The following is a 6,347-nucleotide window of genomic DNA, read 5'->3' as shown; positions in this document are numbered from 1 at the left end:
TTTTCTTCTTGCTAAATACGTATTCATCCAAATGCGTTTTTGAGTTCATGCTTAAATACCAAGAAAATTTAATGTATACAAACAAAAACATTAAGTCATAACAAAGCAGATACTTAACAAACAGCACACACTGAGTACTGTGCAAATGTCTCAGGCAGCCATGAAAAACGTTTAAAAGTACTTTTCTGGTGCAGAAAGTGTGTTTTTGCCAGTAACAACACATTTAACATTTCAACAGTTAGGAATAAACACAGTAAATAAATACATTAAGTACATTAATACAGTAAAGCACAACAAGAACATTTTGTTTTTAAAAGAGTTAGTAATGCATAGATTAAAAGAATACAGTTTGAAGAACACTGGTTTGGTTCTTCACTTGGTGCACTTCAGTCATCCCATGGATTTGTTTCATTCCAAAAGCAGAATACTTGATTCATTTAAATTAAGACTGATTAGCTGAAGCAGGTATTGAATGGTAACTGTAAATACTGCACTTCCTCAAGGAGAAAAAAAACATTTTTTTTTGTTGGTTACTTATTTATTCTAATGCTAGTTTTGTTTTTTATTTTTTCAAAACAAATCCATGTTTACTGCTCAGAAAAACAAGTTTACATATAAGTTTAATTTGAAAAGTTTTTCTCAGCACTGGATGTTCATTCTGAATCAAATCATGAACGCCCCAATCAAGTAAGACTTAAAACATGGACGTGCTCACTCACCAAGGCTTTTTCCTTTTTGTCCAGAAAGATAAAAAACACCCACAATCACAATGAGAGAGAAAATCTAAATTCTACTTCATAATGCAATCAGACGGCTTATCTCAAATTACGAATAAATGATCAAAGAAGCCAAAATCAGATGAAAGATTACTCCAGAGGGCACAGCTTGTGGAAGTACCTGCCAAAGTCTGAGAAAGACACCACTTAAGACCTCAAAAAGATTCAATGATAGCACACGCAGCCTTTCAACAGAACAGTAAACACTCACATAGGACAGAAATCCACTGTGAGAAATGAGGGTCCTCGAACGTAACCAATATATTATAGTAAAGCACTTGAAAATATATTTTGCAGACTATAAATGATTCATCTTATCTTCTCTATTTAAATTGTGGGTAAAACACTTTGATATACACCATGTTGTTTTGTTAATATATTTACCAGCATTTTGCAGAAACTATTTCGCTATTAAAAAGCAGCTGTCACAATTTACTAAAGGAGCATGAGCTTCTAGCACTTATAATAGGATGAATGGTGTGGTCGCTGCTCTCTTGCACTTTTCCCTCATTACCCTGAATGAAAAAATCCAGCCTAACATAACAGATGGGACAGTAACGTGATGTAATTTACTTACATCTACCACATATTAGCCTTAGTTAACAAACATATCATCGCTGTCCATCTCCAAAATAGTAACTTTAAAGTAGAGGACAAAAATGTTCTTTACTTTTGATGTAAGTTAATGGAACGAGATTTTATTCTAAGCAATTTTGGAGCATTTCTATTGGTCCAATCATCATGAAATTTTCACACAATGTAACGGACAGCTGCTGAGCTCAAATGACACAGAAAAGTAAAAATCGCAAAAAATGGAGATGTTTTTCATTGGACAGCGACGATATATGGCCTGACCTGGGCTATCTTGAAGTTCATATGCATAGATTAAACAATCAACAAAATCGGTAGCTCATTTTGCTTTGAACATCTTTACACAATCTTGAACTGCATAATTTGCAACATATATTGTTGATGCACATGATAACTGTTAGGAGTAATTTACCCACATAAGGCAATAACCAACATTGGATTAGCGAAAAAGAAAACAGGACTGGGCACATAAAACATTAAGTTATATATATATATATATATATATATATATATATATATATATATATATATATATATAACTTAATGTTTTATGTATGTTTATATATAAAAAACTTTATATAACTGAAGATAAAGCCATACAAAAACATAACATATGCATGTGGATATAAATACAATTTATTGACAGTGCCTTTTTCATAGCTAGATCTACAGCATTATCTGTTCCAGGTTTGCTTGGTTATGATGACCACCCTTCCCCACTAAAATCTGCAGTGCCTCCGTTGTGTCTACAAACCCCCTACCTGAGAAACCCTACAATAGCACGTGACCACAGCTTTCTTTATTTCTCTCTATAAAGGTAATACAGGGAAATGTCAGGTGTCGGGTCAATCAAAAGTGCTCTAATACACAGAAGGATCATCCGACTGGCCAAATAGAGAGGCACAGAGAGTCGCGTGCAAATGTCACACTGCCTACACACACTGATGAAATGTCACATTCTGCTTCTGCTGTAAGACACTTCCCATCTCTTCAGTCCATTTAGGTAAGCGTTCCTGCCCTAGAGTGAAGACTGCTTCACACTGACCAAAAATGGGTTTCAGGAAACGGTAGACAATAATATATTTGTGAAACCTGCCTACTTAAATGATGCCAGAATAAAAAGAGAAATGTTAATGGCATTAAAGTCCATAAAGAGCAGCTGACCTTTTGAACAAATGTCTTACTCTAGAGTCTGACATCATACAATACTTAATGAATTTACTTGCTTGACTTTTATTAGAAAACTAATTTAAAAAATGACACGTAAAAACATCTGACCGTTTGAGTCTGGCCTCTCCTCTAAAAGAAGATGAGCTTTCAGACTGAATGGAAATTCTCAGCATGTATTCCACGTCAGCATCTCAGATTTGAGAGCTACAGAACAACTTCAGTGGAAATATTCAGCGTCAGCCAGTTTAGCAGATTTTTACAAACTGCATTTGTGGTGAGGAAGTAAAGAAAAATAAATAAATAAATAAAAGTGTCAGTCATGAAACACTGGGTCCACTTCAAACTTCTTTCTCTGCTTGCTTGCTTTTGTTGTGGGGCTGCACAATATACTGTTTGTTAATCATTACTGCAACACCAGTATCACAGAAGGTTGCAATATTAAAATGAGCCAAGGAACAAGTTAGATTTTTTTTTTGTGCTGTGTGAGAATCCTGACCAATCAAACATGTTTTGGTGAAGTGATATGATTTAACTAAGAATTAACAAATTTTAATCTTAACCATGTCACACCAAGGGTTCATGGTCTTTAGATGCAATTTAGTTATTCAGCAAGTCAATCAGTGTCTCAATGAGTCAGTCAGTGACTCAGTCACATATATTAAGCTAAAGATTCTCCTCAGGGGGCCCAAATACACCCTTTTTCACTTCTGAATTTGACACAGCAGAAGTAGGAAAAACATTACAGCAGTGGCAGCATTTACAAATGAGAACATAAACAAAGTCATCCTTTATAATATCTCTGATGCAAAGCACTCGCATATTTTGACATCCTTATTAATCTATTTACCCAATTTTCCCAAGAAAGACATTGTTATTTTGGTGGAGCAGTTTTTGTTTTCAGAGAGGTGCAGGCCTGACCATGTCTACAAACTTTTCTTTAAGAGCTTGCTTGGCTACAAAAGTACATTTAAGGATCTCATTATAAGTTACTCAATGAGGTTAGTTAAATCCAGCTTTTTGATGTTTACTAGAATATAGTCAACGTCATGCAGGTTGGGAGTAGTTATTGTAGTCAGTTACGACTCACTGTCTTTTGGTCTTATTTTGTGATTTTTACATTTCCCCTGTCTAACATTATTGTTGTTTACCTGTGTTATAAATGGCCAGGCTAGAGTTCCTATCTAAGCTTACCAGCATGCCAATGTTTAAGTACTTCAGAGTTTAAAGAGTGATTTGATATTAACATTAACGTTGATGTGGAGATGTCCACCCAGTTCACTGGCTCATCTAACTAAAGTTGGATAACTAAGAGAATGCCATATTTTATTTATTTTATACAATGTCATATTCTCTCTCCCAATCACTGAGAGCTTTTTACCCTCTTTAAACCTGTACCACTCCACCATTACGTGCTGAAGCAGCAGGCGTCAGTGGTCTATTTTTAATGTAGCCCTTGCTCAGCTTGCTCCTATCTGGGAATAAAAACTGCTTCACTAAATGAACAACACCTTTCGTGGAAGGGAGAGGGAGTCCATTCTCTTTTGTGAACCCTGCCACTGCTGCAATATTTTCCCTCTTATGATAAACTTCTACTGTGTTGAACACAGAAAAGTGAAAAGGGTCTACCAGCACCAAAATAGCTTTTAGTGCTTGGCATCAATGACACTATGTGTCCTTGTTTTCTACACTATTTTTAATATTGTGCAACCACAATATGCAGCAATGTAATCTGAAAATATGGTATTGTGTCCATATTGTGCATCCCTACTCTGTTATTTACAAAACAGGAAAAAATCTCATTCATGTTTGCATGGCCTTGAGACAAAGGTATGAATGACATCATGATAACATATACGCAAAACAATCATGCATTCAGGCTTATGTGTACTGACAGTCATTCAAACATCTAAACAACACTGAACATTCCCCACTGACAGCTGTTGTATGTAATCTCCAGTGAACTGAGCACAAATAGGGACTGTTCTTATGTAACGCAGCCCTCAAACACAAAACACACGTGCATGAAAATGAAAGCAGGTTTCTTCATTTCTATTCCTTTCTTCTCTCAGCCACATCGAAAAGACCCAGCTGCTCTGATGGTAGGTCAGGAAAGGTATGATTTTCTATATGCAGCACGCATGTTTCAGCCAAGAATTCAATTTCAAACAGAGCTAAAGGTGATTAAACCCATATCCAGCCCAAGGCTGAAGACACTCAAACACTCCTGCATGCTCAATGAATGCTCTTTCACTGGAAGAAATAATGGATCAAAGGAAAAAATAAAGGTTTGTAAATATTCTTGACAGATGTCTAGTTTATTTTTCCATGTTGCACTGGATCTAATATCCCACTGGGCTCATAGCCTTCTTCAAATTTGTTTATGTAAAGAAGAGTTTGGTTTACTCCAGCTCCAAACGTGCAAAACAGGACAGCTAAAAGAGACCATGGGTAGACGTGATGGCTCACTATTGTGTTTGACCACTAAGGAACTATCACTGACCAATGACCTTAGCAGCATGTGCGAGTTTTCTCACTATCTCCCCATGTCATTTCCCCATTCATCAGCCATTCAAGCAGGCCAGTGACTCATCAAGGCTTTCACTGATTAATCAAGAGGTTATCTCAGCATGGCGGCTATTTATAGAGACCCCTGTGTGCCACACATCAATATTTCAACATCCTCTTTCTAGCGCAAATGTCCAACTGAGCTATTTTCATACGGCCTTTCATCCTCCTCCTGCCAGGTCGATTATACATGGCAAATATCAACCAAGCTTCCCCTCTTGCGAAAAGCACACAAAAACGAGCTCAAATGACTTAATTTCTTTTATTTGTCTCTAAAGGAGGCTGGAAGGAGCTCCAGAGCGAAGAGCTTTTGGCAAAGAGAACTCAAGTGAAAGCTGCGGTTTAAACGGACAGCACTTGGGACTGCTGTGGGGCTTAATGAAGGGCTCTCTTCTTAAACATACAGTCACAGTGCACAACACTAGGCCTGGGTGACATTTTTAGTGCATATGCTTTTCTTTGAACATTAACTGTTTCTAATGAAAATCTTTAATAAAACCACATATTAAATTATATAAAACTGAGTAACCCAACATCTTCTGAAAACTACTTCACTGTCATTAAAACAGACGTTACTGCAAACGTGCGTTCCTGAGCTTCTTCTTGTGTAGATTCATGGTGACTTGTGTGCTAATAGAGCTCCCTGCAAGAAAAACTTCAGAGCGCAAGCAGTTTCCAAAGCCTTGCTCACGTGTTTTACATACTAAAAACGAAGCGTTTTCTCATGTTATAGCAGAGTTTTCATAATTCAATTATCCAATGGGACACTTAAGCTGGACTGAAAATACAGCAAATTTTACTCTTTTAAAGGCCCCATTATAACTCAGTGTTTAATAGTAAAAGTGAATAAAACGTTATGCATACAAATTATTTAATATTATGTGTTTGTTTTTTCTGATCCTATTTCCTAGTCGTAGACAGACATTAAAGGAACTTTCTCGGTCTGGAGCTAACTGCGGGTAAATACCCAGCCAGCTTGGTTGGTTGTTTTACTGCAGTTAGTCACAATAAAAGGAAGCTAAAGTTCCAAAGCTCATTGGTATTTATTTTCATTCCACGCACACAATCTAAACCTAACATAAAGTAAAATGAGTAGATGTATTGTCTTTTATGCCATTGTGTTTCTTGTCAATCATCAACAATATCCAATTATAGTGCTCATCACCCAGGCCTCATTAATCATTTCTTAAGCTGCATGAATACCGTCGCTCTATATGTTCTGAGGACTTGCAGCAAGTAGAACCA

At 36.5% G+C, this 6,347-nt stretch overlaps 1 protein-coding gene across 2 annotated transcripts in view; it reads right to left on the bottom strand.

The window, feature by feature from the left end:
* rad18 (RAD18 E3 ubiquitin protein ligase) overlaps nucleotides 1-6,347 on the bottom strand; it is a 70,655-nt gene that overhangs the window by 38,261 nt on the left and 26,047 nt on the right. The gene's annotated exons all lie outside the window — the stretch shown is intronic.

Source organism: Colossoma macropomum, unplaced genomic scaffold, assembly GCF_904425465.1.
Source record: "Colossoma macropomum unplaced genomic scaffold, Colossoma_macropomum, whole genome shotgun sequence".
NCBI classification, from domain to species: domain Eukaryota; kingdom Metazoa; phylum Chordata; class Actinopteri; order Characiformes; family Serrasalmidae; genus Colossoma; species Colossoma macropomum.
This window is presented reverse-complemented; position numbering and strand designations above follow the sequence as displayed.